Raw genomic sequence first — 20,555 nt, forward strand, 5'->3', positions numbered from 1 at the left:
TTGCTAAACTTCTAACTCAGAACTTTTGTAGCAACTCACTATATTTGCTACATATTTGTGTTATAGGAGTTCCAATGTCTATGTGAAATCCTATGACAACAATGTATGAAGGAATGGAATGGAAATAAGAAGGTAAATCATCAAGATTGGAAAAGAGAGCTAGAAATAATATTCTGCCAAACAAAAGCATTATCATGATTATCCTCCATGTTCACCAATCCCAACTTCATAATGATGTTGTTAGAGAGGAAATTCCAGGATTTCATAAATATTTTGTACATGGAAATGGAGTGTTTAAAAGTGTGCAACAAGAAATGCTAAATTTAGAAATTGCTAAAAATAGAACTACTAAAAATAGCACTTCTAAAAATAGCAGTTTGGCCAGTGTGGATTTTGGCCACATTGGGTGAGAGGTGAAACCGCTAAAAATAACATTTTATGGTCCCTTCCTATTTTTAGCAGTCCCTGATCTAAATATAGGAAGTAAATTCGAATTTGGTCTTACCAGCAGTTTAAATATTAATTAATTAATTCTCCATGAGTTAATTAGTTATGGAAAATTAAACTTGAAGTCTTTGTGAGAACATGCAATTAGTTGTCCCACTGATTAAGGAATCAAGTATGAGTTTTATAATGAGATGATCAGTTGACTTAGTTTAACTTAGTCAAGTCCAGTTAGATTAATTTAACAAGTTGTTAAATTAATGAGATCTAGTGTGTTGATGCTTGCATGCATGTGACAACTATTATTTTCAGATAACTGAGCATTCTCTCTTGGATAACTAATGCATGGCAGTTCAGACAGAGACCTAGTTGAGATCAGATGAGGGACAGTGTACTATCAGATGTTAGGATCTTCCTTGTGAATATTCCTTGCATGCAGGAGGAACTTGAGTCCTCAAGGATTACGTAGTTGGACCTGAGGTTGACAGCAGGTATGATTGGGGCCAATTCCCACATGTTATGTAATTGGACCCCAATCAAAATTGCGCAAGGAAATTGTGGATTGGAGGACTTGTGGCCTATATATTGAGGCCTAAGTAGTCTATGATCTTCATCTTCTGATTGCAGAGAAAGCAGGATAGCTCTTGAGCTGATTCTTTTTGTAAACTGAAGAGGATTTCCACTTGATTAATAATACAGTGTTGGGGTTTTATGTTGGTGCTTTTCCTAGTGATATATATTGTGTTATGGCTGATTATTTCTCTTACTTAGTTATATCTGTTTATGCTTGATGTTTCTCATGAATTCGATTATGCTTCCACTTAATGTTTCGTAGAACTAGATCAAGTATTATGCTTTGACACATTGCATATATCAAGTTGATCTACACGTGAAATTTCTACATGGTACCGGAGCACAGGTGATCAAGGAAGAACAGTATACAAGCAAGAGAAATTCGAAGTTTATTATTCGGGATGTAGATCTCAAGTTCTTATCACATCTATTTCATCGATGGCATTCTATGGTTTGAGGCTTGAGTATGCTCTTGATGGCAACTCAAACTACATAGCTTGGAAGGATCGCATGGAGGTAGTATTGGAAGATAACGTCCTTAAGGACTTCATTGATCAAGAATTCCCTAAGCTTAGTGATGCTACTCAACTGGCAGAATGGAAAAAGTGTATGGCTAGAGCTAGGAGAATCATCCTGGAGGGAGTTCAAGATCACATAGTCTTGAGCCTCCATGGGAAGGAGACTCTGTTTGCAATGTGGAAAACATTGAAAGATTTATATCAGAATAACAGTGATCAAAGGAAGTTGGCACTGAAGGACAGGCTTTGAAAGATCAAGTGTGAGAAAGGCGACACGATCACTACATTCATGAACAAGCTCACCAACTGCAGAGATGAGCTTGCAAGCATAGGGATCACTACAACTGATGATGATATGGTGATTCTAGCACTCCTTGGCCTTCCTAAGAGTTGGCATAGCTACCAGGACTCGGTTAATGGAAGGGAGAAAATGCCAGATTGGGAATGACTATGGTCGGATTTGATGCAAGAGGAGATCAGACGAAGCACCAGGGATGGATCTTCATCAAAACATGATGATGAAGAGAATTTGGCTTTAGCAACTAAAGCTAAGAAAGGGAAAGGGAAGGCATCCCAATCCAAGTCTTCTCAAGGTGGGAAGAAATTTGACAAGTCAAAGGTAAAATGCTTTCATTGGCATGAGTTGGGCCATTATGCTACTAATTGTCCACGAAAGAAGTCCAAGAAAGGTTCCTCCAAGGAATCTGATGGTGAGGCACTAGCTTCACAGTTTAAGCAAGATTTTTCGCTTATCGCATGCATGGTTTCATCCTGCATGGGATGTTTTTTGTACCTGGACAGTGGAGCCTCTTTCCACATGTCAGGTGACAAGAATCTTTCAGCACTTTAGAGGAGAAGGATCTCTAGATACGGATCGAGATGGGTGATGACAGAAAGTACCGTGTTTCAGGTGAAGGTACGGTTGTGCTTCAGAGGGAGCATGGTTCTCCCCTCACTCTTTCTAATGTTATGTATGTACCAGGGCTGAAAAAGAATCTTGTGTCTATTACTATGCTTGAGGATAAAGGTTATGATGTAGTATTTAGTTTGGGAAAGGTTTTCCTAAGGCATATCGGCACTAGACAAACCAAGCAGATAGGGGTTCGAGTTAAGAATCTCTATAAGTTACAGGTAGATGATTGTTCTGCATTGAGTTCCAAAGAAGAAGTGGTGCATGGCCAAGATAGTGGCGAGTTATGGCATAGGAGACTGGGCCACTTGCATCACGGGGCCTTGAAGATCATGCAACAAATTTCTACTGGATTACCCAAGTGCAAGTTGGAGCAAACGAGCACATGCAAAGGCTGCACTTTGGGTAAGTATGCAAAATCTTCCTTTCAGGATCAGGATAGTAGAGCGGGAGCAATTCTGGAGTGAGTTCATTCAGATGTATGTGGGCCCTTCTCTACAGGCTCCATGACAAAGCATAGGTACTATGTTATTTTTGATGATGATTTTTCTCGTAGATGTTGGATGTACTTTATACAAAAGAAGGATCAAACCTTCTTGAATTTTTGTGAGTTCAAATCTTTGGCAGAGAAAGAATCAGGGATGAAAGTAAAGGCCTTACAAAGTGATAACGGTGGAGAGTATGTTTCCTAGCAGTTTAAATACTTTTGTGCTTCAAAAGGAATTAAAAGGGAACTCATGGCACCTCATAACCCACAACAGAATGGGGTGGTCGAAAGGAAGAACAGGGCTATTGTGGGAGCAGCTCGAGCGATGTTGCATGACCAAGGCCTACCACTTCATCTATGGGTTGAGGCATGAAATACAACAATATATCTTCAGAACAGAAGTCCTCATCATATTTTGGGGATGACGACACCTATGGAGGATTTTTTTGGGAAGCGACCAGATGTGAGTCACTTCCGCATCTTTGGATCACTAGTCTTCTATCATGTGACCAAAGATGCTCGGAAGAAGCTAGACCCAACAGTTGAGTTGGGAATACTTGTGGGGTACACGGATACACCTCACAACTATCATGTGTTTCTTCCTGCCAGTCAGAGGACCGTAGTGCACAGGGATCTGAAGTTCGATGAGTAGCAAGCCATGAAAGTGTCACTTGAGAGCATGGTGATGATGAGGAGCTATTAGTTCCTAAGGAGGAGGAGCCTCCTGATGATGTGGATCAGCCACATGCAAAGATTCCAGTAGTGGAGATCACCACTGCTAGAGAGTCTTCCAGAGATGGGCGGAAACGCTCACGGGAAGCTGACAGATTGATGCAAGATGCGAGAGAGAATGTGGGGCAGCCATACTCTCAATGCATACAGAGGAGATCTCCCGATAGATACACTGGCTACATGGCCCTGGTTAGGGAGTGTGTAGCGACCGAGCCTTTTTCTTTTGAGGAGGCAGTGTAGGAGCCAGTTTGGGTGGATGCGATTGTAGAGGAGTATGATTCTATCATGCGGAATAGTGTGTGGGATGTTGTCCCTAGATTGGGGGACAAGTCAGTGGTTACTTCCCGGTGGATTTACAAGGTCTAAGCAGGCAGCTGATGGCAGTATTGAGAAACACAAGGCAAGGTTTGTTGCTCGTGGTTTCTCACAGGTTGAGGGGATTGACTATGATGAGACTTTTGCTCCTATTGCAAGGTACTCATCGATCAGATCGATTCTAGCACTATCAGCTCAGATGGGTTGGAAGATCCATTAGATGGATGTGAAGACAACTTTTCTCAATGGGGAGATTGAGGAAGAGGTATACATTGAGCAGCCTGAGGGATTTGACACCTTCGATCATAAGTCGCATGTGTACCAGCTCAAGTGAGCATTTATGGGCTGAAGGAAGCACCTTGTGCTTGGTATACCAAGATCGACAGCTATTTCACCGGGTTGGGCTTCACCAAGAGTGAACCTCTACCACATCATGGTAGAAGGTAAGCTATTGATTATTGTACTTTTTGTCGATGATCTGATTTTGATAGGTGATGACCAATTGATCAAGTCTTACAAGGAGGACCTTGCAAGAGAGTTTGAGATGAAGGACATGGGCCTCATGCACTACTTTCTAGGCATGGAGGTGTGGCAGAGAGATGGGGAAGTATTTGTGTCTCAAGGCAAGTATGCCAACGAGATACTCAGACGCTTCCACATGGAGATGTGCAAGCCCATGGAGACTCCTCTAGCAGGTAACTAGAGGAAGGGGGATGCTACTTCAGGTGAGGTAGCAGCTGCTACTGTTTATCGCCAACTTGTGGGTTCACTCATGTATCTGGTGAACACACGACCGTATTTGTGCTTTGCTATGAACCAGCTGAGTCAAGTTATGGTTTGACCAACCAAGTTATTTTGGAAGGCAGCAAAGCATGTGTTGAGATATCTCAGAGGCACTACATAGTATGGATTATGGTACAGGGGGACAGAGGGAGTGAAGCTCCAAGGCTTCACAGATGCAGATTGGGCAGGTAGTCCATCAAATAGGAAGAGAACTTCTGGAGGAATCTTCAACCTTGGGTCAGCTGCGGTTTCTTGGTATAGCTGGAAATGGAAATTAGTTGCACTTAGCTCAGCGGAGGCTAAATACATGGCTGCTAGTCAGGCTGCATGTGAGGCCATCTGGATGCAGAAGATTCTAGTGGGATTGTTTGGTCAGATGATGGATCCTATTGTGATATATTGTGATAATAAGAGTTGCATTAAACTCTCTAAGAATCCAGTGTTTCATGATAGGTCCAAACATATAGATATCCGCTATCATCATCTATGGGATTGTGTGGTCAAGAGGATCATGATGTTTCTATACATTTTGACCGAAGAACAGGATGAAAATATTTTGACAAAGGCATTGTCAAGGGGAAAGTTTGAGTTCCATAGAGACAGGATCGAGGTTGCTGATAATCCCTTTCTTTTTGAGAGGGAGTGTTGAAAAGTGTGCAACAAGGAATACTAAATTTAGAAATTTCTAAAAATAGAACTGCTAAAAATAGAACTTATAAAAATAGCAGTTTGGCCAGTGTGGATTTTGGCCACATTGGGTGAGAGGTGAAACTGCTAAAAATAGCATTTCATGGTCCCTTCCTATTGTTAGCAGTCCTTGGTCTAACTATAGGAAGTAAATTCAAATTTGGTCTTACCAGTAGTTTAAATATTAATTAATTAATTCTCCATGAGTTAATTAGTTATGGAAAATTAAACTTGAAGTCTTTGTGAGAACATGCAATTAGTTTTCCCATTGATTGAGGAATTTATCCTTGATTTTCTCCACTAATTGAGGAATCAAGTATGAGTTTTATAATGAGAGGATCAATTGACTTAGTTTAACTTAGTCAAGTCCAGTTATATTAATTTAACACGTTGTTAAATTAATGAGATATAGTTTTTTGATGCTTGCATGCATGTGACAACTATTATTTTCAGGTAACTGAGTATTCTCTCATGGATAACTGATGCATGGCAGTTCAGACAGAGACCTAGTTGAGATCAGATGAGGGACATTGTACTATCAGATGCTAGGATCTTCCCTATGAATATTCCTTGCATGCAAGAGGAACTTGAGTCCTCAAGGATTGCGTAGTTGGACCTAAGGTTGACAGTAGGTATGATTGGGGCCAATTCCCACATGTTATGTAATTGGACCCCAATCAAAATTGCACAAGGAAATAGGGGATTGGAGGACTTGTGGCCTATATATTGAGGCCTAGGTAGTCTATGATCTTCATCTTCTGATTGTAGAGAGAGAAGGATAGCTCTTGAGCTGATTCCTTTTGTAAACTAAAGAGAATTTCCATTTGATTAACAATACAGTGTTGGGGTTTTATGCTGGTGCTTTCCCCAATGATATATCTTGTGTTATGGATGATTATTTCTCTTACTTAGTTATATCTATTTATGCTTGATGTTTCTCATGAATTCGATTATGCTTACGCTTAATGTTTTGTAGAACTAGATCAAGTATTAGATCAAGTATTATGCTTTAGTACATTGCGTATATCAGGTTGATATACAGGTGAAATCTACATGGAGTTGTTAGGTTTCAACAAAACTGCAAAATTCCCCTAGTCTACTTCATTTCTGTATATTGGCGCTATAAAATTGTGTTTTGAAATTGTAGCTTCATAGAGGGTTTAATCACAACTTCCCCTTTTCAAATTATGAGTAATCATATTTTAATATTTGGTTCTATGATTGTTTCTCTGAGAAACACAGTGAGAAAGAACCAAATCAATCAGACATGCACTAAAAACCATATAAAGATAAAAATTCAATTATAAAACATTCGATTGAATTCAAAAACTTTAGTGTCGCTTAAAGAAATTTGGCCCTATGGTCAAAGTTCCTTCTTGATATTAGTATTCATAAAAGTTTGATAACCCTCTCTTCCTCACCAAAAGTAAAATTTGTCTCCTCCTAATTGATGTGTGACCTCTATGGTTTCTCAGTCTCGATGGAAAATTATCTCCAAATAAAGCAACATCTTCACCCAACTTCGACAATGATCTTCTTACAATCTCTCCCAAATAGATTCCCAAGATCAGATTTTCAAAGATATGATCACCAGGATTTATACTCCAGCATCAAGAGCTTTATCAAATTCCATTATTGGGAGATGAGAAGACTAAAATTTCCCCCACGTTGTGTTTAGAAGATGGTCTTGATATTTTGGGATTGCATCTGCACGTCCGCATAACAAGCATTTGTACTAGTGCCCAATATAATAGCAACCATAATGTCATGATCCCGATATCTTCCTCCAACCAATGTCCCCACTCTATCATTAACTAGGGAAGATACATGCATGTCCAAAACTTGTCTTTTCAAGTTCTCCTTTAAGGCTACCACTACATCCTTGCTAACAATTTCTAAGACAGAAAACCCCTTGCTCCATTTGATTAATGTGCTAGATGCAATTTTTGTTTTCTGCATTGGGAAAGAGAAAGTGAAGCTGAGGTCCCTTTGTCGGCTATGTTCTAGACAAAAGTTTTTTCCTTCACTTGCGACAAATTTTGTTACTTCTAAAGTAATGTAATCAACCAATTCCCTTTTTGTTCCAACCATCAGATTTGTAAGAATAGTAACTTCTGTAAACTGTTTATCAATTACTCATCTTTCCTTGCCACCCAATTGTAGAAAATCTTGTAGATTCACAAGCTAAAGCAATTTGTTAAAGTAGGAGACAAGAAACTACTTCTACTCTTTACAAAGGAATCCCATAAACATCGAGCAAACAATAATCAATAGAGGAAGAGAATCAAAGGCACATAACACAATAAATATCCAGGGAAAGTGACAACTCAAAACCCCACTATCTGTTTTGTATTAATCTGGAAAATCAAGATGAAATTACAATGCTTGTTCTCTCTAAAATAATCCCAGCACTCGGCAAATTCAACCTCCAACTCATAAGAAATCTCAAGGCCAAAGCTTAGCCTCTTCACAAGCTCTAAAAGTCTCTATTCCAATGTGTAATTACTATGAAGGATAACCTATTTTTAAAGGGAAATAAAACCTCTAAAAAATGTGCAATCCCTTAAGGATCAATTCCTAATTGCATGCACTATCAGTGCAACTTAGAAAAATCTAAAACAAATAGTACATTGTCCCTGCACTCTAGTCTCAACTGGGTCTTTCTCAAAATCGACGTGTATGAGTTTCTCATGAGTAAATATTCAGTTAGCTAGAGTAGCATTGGTGGCATTCATTAGTGTCACCACTGATTGTTAGCTCACTATTAGTTCTCTCAATCAGTTTGATAACTAATTTAACTGAACTAACTCATGAAACTGAGTCTTCTATATTACAACTAATAATTAACTCACACTGGACTCCTACAAAGTAGGGATAACATATACATGACTTCCAAAAGACTTCCAACTCGAATTTCCTAAGTTAAGTAAGTTTAATAAACTTAATTTAACTATTTTAAGTTGCTACGAGAATAGAATTCGAATTTAACTTCTAGTTTAATTCAAGGATAAATTAAACTGGACTCCCTTGTTGCCATTTCTCAACACCAATTGAACATGTAACACTTGAAAATTGGTTCCCTTGAGATCCAAAACATAGATGGGCCTTTCTCATCCCCCATAGACAATGTAGCAACATAGCTTATGACCATCTTCAATAACTTACTCTTGGCATCCAATTCAATACCCGTTCGCATCCCGTCCACCATTACATCCACCACCTCTCTGAATCTGGAGATTGGGGTTGAACACTCCCTTTCCACTTTCCTTCATAATGCCCTCCGCTCACTTCCAGTGCATTGTCTAGGTGCTTAAATATATATGTCCAAAATTTCCCTTCTCAGTCCTCCTATAACACATCAATGGGCAGTCGTGACGAGAAGAAGAAAAAGCAACAATGGCTTTGAGGATGGATGCCTGGGCATAATTTGGATCCTAAAAAATCATCTTGTAGCTTCCATGGTTATATAAAGTAGAAAATATCTTAGAGACAAGGAAGGGCTTTTCTTGAAAGTTTTGTTTGATAAAACATGAGTTGGATTCAAAACGGCGCGGGAAAGCGCTATGGTGGTTGGTTGGGATAATGGGGAAAAGGAAACAGACAGCAGGGTGAGTCAGTCTTTCGGATTTGGATTTGGATATCTAATACCAACTTCCTAACACCGGCAATTATATGGTTGGGCGATATGGTGTTCGCTGATTCAATACACAAACATGCATATTGATGCATGCAGATGGAATCACATAACTACGCCCTCTTGATTCTAGTGATCAGTGTTTACATAAAAACGAGGCAAAATTGAGTGATTCAAAATAAAAAAATGGGAATATCATTAAAGAATATTTGACACTGAGGAACAGTTATGTACATAGAGAGACATTTGGCTTTGAGGGTCTTTGTTATATTTTCAACGGCGAAGAGAGCATTGGGTCCAGAAGAACAACCAAGGTCTGCAATGCAAAATGTCTTGCATTCCACCGTTAACTTCATTGGTAAAATGGCTTCCTCCAACATAGGCTGCACAATTTGTAATACGCTCTTCTGGAGGAAAGTGAAATTTTAAGCATAGATAGATTCTCCAAGCCTAGCATTCATATGAAAATCTTTCTCCATCTTCAGGTCGATCCCCATTCTCATTGCAATCATAGAGAAACCAAGAGATCTGTTATACTGAAACCTTAAGGAGAATTTGGGGGGGGGTGTATATAATGGTAAGTAGTTTTACTGCAGGGGTTACTGAAATTCACCCAATGATGCCACGTAAGATAAAGGTGGTTTTATCAAAACAAGACTTGGGACCCTGTTGGGTGAAACTATGTTCGTTTAATTCCGTTGTAGTACTTACCCAACTATTTAATTTATCAATCCGAGGTCCGTAGACTTACGAGACACATGCACTATATATGCAGGACTGAAGTGGGACTAATCTAATCTAATCTAATATAAATTACTGAAATCAAATTAAAGCATTGAAACACTAACTAGGAAAGCACGAAATTGCATAAAGGAAAATAAATACAACATGTGAAGAAGTGAATGGCAAACAACAGATATGAGCTCATGACAATAAAAATATGTCAAATTATATTACAATAACTAAATTACAAATCAAGAAAGAATCAAAGTGAATCTCCATTCTCTATTATTCATTATTCACTCCAATGAAGAGAGAGCACTCTCTTATATACATGAGGAAGATAACCTTTCCATAATTACATTCAAATATTCTCTCAAGCACTCTCAACTAGTTTCCCATTATTACAAGATATCATTGCACAAATCTCTCAACCATGATCCCACAAATCTCTCATATCTTGGATAAGATATGTCTTCATGATTTTCTCCTTAGGATAAGATATGCTTCCATGATTTTCTCGATATGCCTCCATGATTTTCTCAGTAGAAAAAGGCTTGCATAATTATCTTCTCGATATGGTGGAGGAGACATGTTTCCTACACATAACAAAACTCACATATTCTTGAGATATATAAAAATATGTACATTTTCTAATAATTAATCATAAATTCACTTATCATACAAAAATGAATAAAATGGAAAATAGGAAGGTGAAACCCAAATGTATGTATGAAAGTGATATGATAACAGGTTAATGGGATGATGAAATGCAAGGAATAGTGAAGAAAAAGGTGGATGAAAATATGACATTTATGAGTCCCAACATCCTCCCCAACTGAACTTGTTGCATGTCCTCATGCAACCATGCATGGGTATCTTTTAAGAACATTTGGAATATTGAACTTTGGCTTTACATGATGATGTCTTAAATGTTTCCAGGATATGTGAGAGACATTTAGTAACAATTTACATTTTCTTATGGTTGGTTCTTGTGTGACAACCATGAATATGGTTGGTTCTTGTGTGACAACCATGAATACAAATAATGTTGGTTCTTGTGTTAACAACATTCATTTCATTTTTTGTTCTCTTTTCTTTAATAATGTAAACACTCACTGGAAATCATAATGTGCATAAGAAAGCCCTTTTTGTAATATTAATGAAGCATGCCAATATTGCGTATGAAACAAAGTGCAACAAAGTATCATTGGAAAATAAATGTTGGTGAATGGTAAATGGAGTGATAGTGGTGAAGAAATGGAATCATGGATGTGAATATGTAGTGAATGTAGTTCTCCCCCCCCCCTCAACTGAATTGGTTGCATGTCTGCATGCAACTTAACATGGCGTATGAAAGGAAATGTAGCATGGTGAGGGAATTTTCCAAAATATTCAAGTTAGCATATAAGGAATTGCATGATTAAAGATTAGAAAACAACATACCTCTACTTACCCAAGAATGATGAAGTATGCAATAGGAATGTAGCTGTTGCTGCTGCTGGATCAGGAAAATGTGACTGATGTAACTGGATCCTGGAGAATGAAGGAATCTGAACTGCTGATGCTGAATCATGGAAAAGATAAATGCTGAGAGTGGTACTGTGGTACTCTCATAGATCAGAATGCATGCTGCTGTGACTGCTGAGGGAGTCATGAAAAAGTGTATAGTCTTCACCCGCTACAAACACGATGGTACAATTCTAAACATGCAAATGAATGTGTCGATGTCGAGCATGAATAGAAATCATTGGATTACCGGCCATTGATGTATGTCGTTAACCAATGCGAGGCAACTCACCATTGATGTCAATGAGTGCCAAGGTACCAGAGTACATCTTGCGAAGTGCGAATGGATGTGTCGAGGTCGAGCCACTTGCAAGATCTGATGATCAAGGGACATTGATGTATTCCCATGATTGTCAGCGAGAGAACTTGCCATTAAGGCATGCAAGCCTCTAGGTACTCAAAATGAACTCTAGTCTATTTCCCAGATAAGGTGCTGGTGTCGATGGGGCAAGACTTGTTGAAAGGTGGGCCTTAAGGAATCCCACATCAGTCAACGCGAGTTTGTACAAAAAGATTTGGTAGGACTATAAATAGAAAGAACTCACGGACAAGCAGTGTGGATCAGCATGGCTAGGAAATCAAGGTAATGTGATCATGGAAAGGGAATGAGTTTTATTCAAAAGGCAAACTGAAAAGGATAAATGGATGTATGCGATTCAGAAAAATAGGCGTGCATGAAGTCGTGAAAGATAAGGAGATGGAAGATGGGCTGCAACACAAGGATGGTCTAGGTATGTGGAAGGAAAAAGGGAAGTAATCATGACGCAAAAGGTGTGTAGTGGAAAATGTCATGATATGTGCAGTGAAGAATTTGTTCCTTCAAGTGTCCAATGATGCATGTTTCATTGTGATTTCGAAAAATCACTTTGCATACTCTGAAAAACTTAGCACCATTCATGCATAAAAATTGTCATTTTCATGTGCCATCTCCATCGATCATTCCTGTATGAAGTGACTTCAAAACAAATTAGCTCATTTTCAAGAATTTATGAAATGTCCATTTCACTTGTTAGTATATACATCCTAACTCTTGCCCACAAATTCACAAAAATATCCAACATACTTTGATTTCCCCCCAACTAGAAATATTGCATGTCCCCATGCAATGTATTCATTGATTTTGCAATATTTTTTCAAAATGTTTGTATTAGTTTGCAGGAAAATTGATTTAAAACATTTGAAAAGGCTTTTGTATGTGTTTGGGGAAGTAGTTGGGGTTATGAAGTTTGATGTAAATGAATGAGGGCAAATTTTATTTGATTATTTTTTTTTTTTTTAAAACTACACTACAAGTCAGCAACTGTACATTATGTATTACATTAAGTGAGGAAAGCTTGAATAATTGAAACACTTCGTGTGTCCCACAAACATTATATCTCCGCCACTACATCATTGATAATTTCATATAGAATCAAAGCGGTGCCATCCATTGCTACTGAAACAGTAATGTAAATCATATTTTGCAAGCCCTTATGATACTTATCTGTTCCAAAATATCCTCTTTGTAGTTACTTATCTACTGCATATAATTATCAGAAAGAAAGAAAATCCATTTACTGTATCGCCATATCAGAATTTGAACGACATTTCGAAATTTCCTGCGGATTTCCATTTACAAACTCTAGTCATGGCCGCGATACCTGAATCAGTAGTCGTGGTTCTCTGAGAACTTGTGGTCTGGACATTATAGCAGTGATTGTTGTTGGCATCCATGCAAGATCAGGCGAATGTAAACACTGAAATGTCAAAATGGCACGCTGGTTTGAATCACCGCAAACATGACTAAAATTAACCATCATCTCTACTATCAACTTGACGAGTAAACTCAGCTTTTAAATGAGAGTAATAGAGAGTGTAAGGAGGCATTAGGATTGCGCTGAAGCATTGAACATGACCATATAAAGGAGCCGTGGTAAAAAGGGACAGCGCCAACGTTACCCTTGCCAATGGAGGATGCAATTATATCCGTCAACAAAAGGCTATGCATTCAGTCTCGAAACATCAACATCACATGAATCATTTTATTGATAATAGGCAGAAGTAATAAGCATAGTTGTGCATCATCCTCAGGAAATTGGGGCATGGAACGTACATTGCAAATACACCAAAAACCAAGCAGTGTGGTAAAGTGGCTCTCAAAACGCCGGAGTCGGAGCTCGATGATCATGCAGGACTTGAGGGGGATTTTCACAGCTGCAAAGATATGATACTTGACATGCAACAATGCATAAAGCAAATGGCAATCAGCCTATCCACCTGACAGAGCCTTCAAAAGACAGATGTACAAAACCGTTTTTATTCACGCAGTTACCAAAATAGGGTCTCGAAGAATCGCGATTCCCTCTCAAAACGTTAGGAATTCAAGCAAACAATTTCTGGGTTTTATAATTCATTCTATTAGGGCAAAAACCCATGTCTTATTTTTTCTAAATTTGTCCTGGTTTGATCACAAACCGCTTTTGAAAACTGACGTTTGCAGGGATTGCGTATGGATGGCCTGTCAAATCTTGCCATTACTTGCCGGATCAGGGCAATCACCGCACTGTGATGCACGCCTTGTGTTCGACAATATGTCCACAGCAGATATGTCTTCATGGATTACAATGATTGGAGGGTATGCAAAACATGGCGATTGCGAAGAAGCCATCGCCCTCTTTCATCTAATGCAGGGCCGAGGGATTCGACCTGATAAGTTCATATTTCCCAGTGTTCTTAAAGCCTGTGCTGAACTTGGGTATCTTCAGCAAGGCAGGGAAGTCCACAGACTCGTTAGAGAAAGAGGGTTAGAGTCGGATCCCTTTGTAGAAAGTGCCCTCGTGAATATGTATGTGAAATGTGGGCATTTGGAGAATGCGCGCGAAGTGTTCGACAGAATGTCTCATAGAAATGTGGTCACATGGAGCGCTATGATAGCAGGTTATGTTCAGAATGGGTTTCGGGATAAGGCTATGGAACTCTTTGATAAAATGCGGGTTTTAGGAATAGGATCCAATGAGATTTCATGGAATTCGCTGATTGCAGGATGTGCGCAGAGCGGGGATGGAGAAGAGGCTCTGAAGCTATTTTGTCGAATGCATGAAGAAGGTGGAAAACCCAATTCTGTTACGATCAATCCAAGGGGTTGTCCGAATCACGTGGATCGTTATTATTATATTTTTTTTATTATTTTTTGTTTTTAATTTTATGTTATTATTTATTATTAACAGTCTAGAAAATGAAATTAATCCTATCTTTAAAAACAAAAATGGTTAGTTTTAAATTTTCTTTTTAACAAATGGACACAAAGATTTACATATTGAAAGATATTTTTGATGAAGCATATTGCAAAACATTTATTTATTCCTCAAATCATCCCTATTTTCTGATCCTCAAGATCGTACAAAGACGCAGGAGGAGAGCATACTTATTCTAGGCAAAACTGAAACCTATTTTCTGATCCTCGAGATCGTACAAAGACGCAGGAGGAGAGCATACTTATTCTAAGTAAAAGCAGAACTGAAAATGAAAGCAAAAGCTAAATCTAAAAGCCTACCTACTCTATACTAATTAGAATTTACAAATTAGTTACGTGTAGTTAAACTTCCAATGAAGCCATTCACGTAGCAGTAGCAACAATAGATTCAATAGCAATTTGTCAAATGAAAAATGACAATATTCGAGAGTGGATGAGTCTAGTTGTTGTAACTGCAAATTAACTAAAAAATTAAAAGATGAATCTAATCTAGTACTTACCTGGAACCATTGTTCGATGAAGCTTTGATAAGCACAGTTACTCTCACTCAGATTATGCTGTAATTCCTGTTCTTCTTCTCCGATCTGCTGCTCTTCTTCCTCGATCTCCTGTTCGAATGGTTGTTCGCCATCAGATACGCAGGATTCTTCAGATGTTGAATCTTCATTTATTTCTTGGGGAGTAGTTGAACTTTCAATTTTTGTCCAGATCTCCTTTTCCAGGGAAGAGGAGATTCCAACTTCTGCAAGGATCTGAGTGAGTAGTTCCAAGCTGACACTCATTATAAAATCATGTTGAAAGAAAAAAAACAAATAAAAATCAGCACACTAAAAACAAAAGGACCACAGAAATAATCTTGAATTCAATACTCAATTAAAACCTCTTACAAGGATTGCTCATTAATTGAGTAATTGAATGCTTCAATTATAACCATGAACCATGAATTCATCACACATTCTTCACAGTTGCGAAAATCAAACACACCTGCAGAAATCAAAATTCACACTTGCATAAATGTAAACACACCCTACATGCCCTGATCCATAAGAGGTCGAGCCCATTACAGTATCTCGAATGTGAGGCGTAAGCTGTTCCCCACGTCTTACCGCATTTAACACCTCGGAGTTAGGAACATGTCTAAACACACTTGCAGAAAAATCAAACTAAACTTCAATCCATCGTGTCTCCCCGGCAACGGCGCCAAAATGTTGGGTGAAACTATGTTCATTTAATTCCGTTGTAGTACTTACCCAACTATTTAATTTATCAATCCGAGGTCCGTAGACTTACGAGACACATGCACTATATATGCAGGACTGAAGTGGGACTAATCTAATCTAAATTACTGAAATCAAATTAAAGCATTGAAACACTAACTAGGAAAGCACGAAATTGCATAAAGGAAAATAAATACAACATGTGAAGAAGTGAATGGCAAACAACAGATATGAGCTCATGACAATAAAACTATGTCAAATTATATTACAATAACTAAATTACAAATCAAGAAAGAATCAAAGTTAATCTCCATTCTCTATTATTCATTATTCACTCCAATGAAGAGAGAGCACTCTCTTATATACATGAGGAAGATAACCTTTCCATAATTACATTCAAATATTCTCTCAAGCACTCTCAACTAGTTTCCCATTATTACAAGATATCATCGCACAAATCTCTCAACCATGATCCCACAAATCTCTCATATCCTGGATAAGATATGTCTTCATGATTTTCTCCTTAGGATAAGATATGCTTCCATGATTTTCTCGATATGCCTCCATGATTTTCTCCGTAGAAAAAGGCTTGCATAATTATCTTCTCGATATGGTGGAGGAGACATGTTTCCTACACATAACAAAACTCACATATTCTTGAGATATATAAAAATATGTACATTTTCTAATAATTAATCATAAATTCACTTATAATACAAAAATGAATAAAATGGAAAATAGGAAGGTGAAACCCAAATGTATGTATGAAAGTGATATGATAACAGGTTAATGGGATGATGAAATGTAAGGAATAGTGAAGAAAAAGGTGGATGAAAATATGACATTTCTGAGTCCCAACAGACCCCCCCCCCCCCAGCTATTAAATCTCAGATGACCTTGGGAGGTCCAAAATGGAATGAAAACTGCTAAATTCATAGTGTCAATCTTCACCATTAAAAATTTCCTTGATGTTATCCTTTCCCTTCTTCATCTTGATGCTTGTTGAATGTCTTTGACTCATCCATTTCGAACAAAGGAAGAATACCTTGTGGGTTCCTCCTATGCTTTAATGTTTGGCACTTGTGCTTGAACTTTGACTTGCATGGCTTATGACTTGTTGTATTTTGCTTGCATGATTGATTGGTGAACGTTGCCTTTGTAATTAGGCTCGACCCAACAAAAAATTATAACATAACTTAATTTAAAATAAATATATTCATAAAAATATACACTTATATTTTTATAAAAATACAATCATTTTAAAATTAAAATTATTATTATATAGATATATATATATAAACCAATATATGTGTGAGCATTTAGCCAAGAAGGAAATTGGAATTTTTTATAAAAAACAATGTAGCTTTCTGTGGTGTAAGAAATAGCTACAAAAGAGTACATATATGTTCTTTTCGGATATACCTAACATTGTGGCCATCTTTCTGAACTATATGGTGTTCTCTTATATACTTTGTCCCTCCTTCTACCTAAAGTAGTGCTACCGGATCCATTGGTCCTATACATACCCAATATTTTCATAAAATATTCAATTATATTTTTATAAAAATAAAATTGTTTTAAAATTTAAATTATTATATATATATATATATATATATATATATATATATATATATGTCTAAGGACTTAGCCAAGAAGGAAATTGGCAATTTCTATAATAAAAAAATTGTAGCTTTCTTTTATGTAAGAAATAGCTACAACATTGGCTCCAACTGGGAACTGCCTCCCCCTGTGGGACGTAAAGAACTAGTAGACAAGCTACCATAAGTGTTGGGCATGGAGTCATACCGTAAACCTATGACCTGAAGTTGCAATATGATATAATCAAGCTGATACTCCCAACTAAAACACTGCTATTCTTAACTGTAACTTCAAGTTATAATCTGACCATTGTAACATCTTACATGTATGCATCCTTTGTCCATTATTGACTATTCCATGTAGAAAGAATATAAATCTTAAAACAAGTAAGAAAATATCACCAAGACCTCCAACATCATTACTTAAAAATAATTACTCATTCACAGCCTAGCAGCTGCTTAAAATGACACAATTATTATGCTACAAATTGTGGGGCATGGAGTCAGTGGTCACATCTTAAAGATTTTTGCATTTATGAAAAAACTTGTAACTTGTGACTCATATGCTTATAAGTAGCATGCCCTCAAAAAAAATAACTAGTTCAAACTAAAATAATCCACACACTGCACACCAAATATTAATATATTGCACACTGAATCTGAAAATAACTAATTCAATCCCACACACATTTACCTTACTGAACTAAAAATATGCAATGTTAGGTGTAATCTACTTTCCAATGTAACCAAGTGAGGATTGGATTTCTGGAAAATCACTTTGCCAGTAGTTGGAAACTTGAAACATATTTACAATATAAAACATAAACTCCATAGACGACAGATACTTACATGTGAACTTTAAAAGTTGCATCCTCTGTGGACATCTTATATTTTTTATCATGGTTGAGAGGAAAAAACATATACTGTTTACTGCAACTATCAATGAGCCTTGCACAAACAAAACAGTAAAGGCAACTGACATTTCGAAACAGTGGAATCGATACCTAGTGGAATCTCCATATGACAAAGTGGAGTCACCAGGTGAATGAATTGCAACCAATATCAATTGTCTAATCTTTGTTCACAAGCAAAGAGTAGATCTAGTTGTTATCATCATCTAGGGAAAAATTTCTTTGTCACTTTGCATTCCCAGCAATGGCGCCAAGTGTTGTACATGTTTCTCGTACGCAGTTCTTGGCTGCAAAAATTATGCCGAGAAACCAACTTGACCAGTCTTTCGGTTCAAGCTAGCCCTCGAACTAGAGGGGGCTCCCTCAAATGTTACGAGGCCTTGTTTAATGTTGTTCACTATCAATGGATAGTAGCCTATGAAGCACAATGACCAGATTTTTTATTTCCTTTCGGTGGTTTCTTATGATTACACAATCTTTGTTTATGAATAAATCCCTCTCTTGTAGAGTCCTTGGTCAAAGTGTCAACATCTAGTTTGACAGAATAACATCATATTTAGAGAATTTGATAGAAGAATATAAGGAAATTCTTGATAACTAAGTAGTCATACTGAATACTTAATCAACGAGGAAAATTTGGATGCATGTAGAGGATTTCTATAGCCAAACAAAACACATTCAATACGGAAGGAAATAATTAAAAGATGTAGAGGAGCTGCCGCAGACAAACTATCCAATAAACTAAGCTCTTTAAATCATTATAACTTTGCAGGGAATTTCAAAGAGATTGAAACTCAATCTATTCTTACCAAGAATCTCCTATGCTACTTTGAACGTGTGCATAAATAAGGTATGAAAACACTAGAAAAACATACAAGAAATACAAATTTTGTCAGGAACTGGAGTTAGAATGCTTTAATTAGGAATTTTGTAATAGAAGTTTTACAAAGCTTACAGGTTTTGGTATCATAAGCCAACCCTTGTTTATTACAAATGATCAAATATATATAGAATAAATCTCTCCTAACTGTTTCAACTTTTCTGGAATAAAATCCTAAACATTAAACTAAAAATAAATAATATCCCTAATTTATCTGCTAGAAACTTTGAACTGTTGATTAAAATTTGGAATTGGTTCACTAGAAATCTGTCAACTTCCCTTTTCTCAAGGTCCATTCTTCCACCTAAACATCGGCTGGCACACAACACTTTTTCTCATTGATATCTATGTTTGTAGTAAGTAAAAGCATTCGTGAAATCCTCATACTTTGTAACTGCTTCATCATTTTGAAAAGTAGAATATTCTTGGAAAACAAAGATACCATTGACCGCACCATTTCCTAGTCCATTTTCTTCATAGTAGTTTCTATTGTGAGAACTATGAGAAGCGACAGAATCTATCTGCAAGATTCTGGTTCTGATACAACTCAAGGATAGATAGAAAATTCATCTCTTCTCCATGGAATACCTTGATGACCCTGCCAATATATATATGGAATATTTGTAAATCCTCCATCCTGCCCCCCAGTTGAAGTTATTGTACCCCAATTCAATTATGCATGAGAGTTGTTAGTTTGACTTGTTTTACCATATAAAAGTTGCCAAACTGCTAACTCAGAAATTTTGTAGCACCTCACTGTATTTGATGCATATTTTTGTCACAAGAGTTCTGATGTCTATGTGAAATCTTATGGCAGCATTCTATGAAGGAATGGAAGGGCAATAAGAAGGTAAATCATCAAGATTGGAAAAGAGAGCTGGAAATAATATTCTGCCACACAAAAGCATTGTCATGACTATCCTCCATCTTCATCAATCCCAACTTCATAATGATGTTGTTAGAAAGGTAATTCCAAGATTTCATAAACATTTGGACATTTCAATGGAGTTGTTAGGTTTCAACAAAACTACAAAATTCCACAAGTCTGCTTCATTTCTGTATATTGGTGCTATAAAATTGCGTGCTATAAAATTGCGTTTCGAAATTGTAGCTTCATAGAGGGTTTAATCACGACTTCCCCTTTTAAAATTATGAGTAATCATGTTTTAATGGTTGGTTCTATAAATGTTTCTTTGATAAACACAATGAGAAAGAACTGAATCAATCAGACATGCACTAAAAACCATCTAAAGATAAAAATTCAACTATAAAACATTCGAATGTATTCAAAAACTTCAGTGCTGCTTAAAGAAATTTGGCCCTATGATCAAAGTTCCTTCTTCAG

General features: G+C 37.2%; 1 pseudogene; it reads right to left on the bottom strand.

The window, feature by feature from the left end:
* Positions 1-6,831: 6,831 nt before the first annotated feature.
* LOC149222248 (hexokinase-2 pseudogene) lies at positions 6,832-8,748 on the bottom strand (annotated as a pseudogene).
* Between the last annotated feature and the right edge of the window lie 11,807 nt (positions 8,749-20,555).

Source organism: Pinus tabuliformis, chromosome Q (assembly GCF_031772625.1).
Source record: "Pinus tabuliformis cultivar Carrire ecotype Pingquan chromosome Q, CPIR1, whole genome shotgun sequence".
NCBI classification, from domain to species: domain Eukaryota; kingdom Viridiplantae; phylum Streptophyta; class Pinopsida; order Pinales; family Pinaceae; genus Pinus; species Pinus tabuliformis.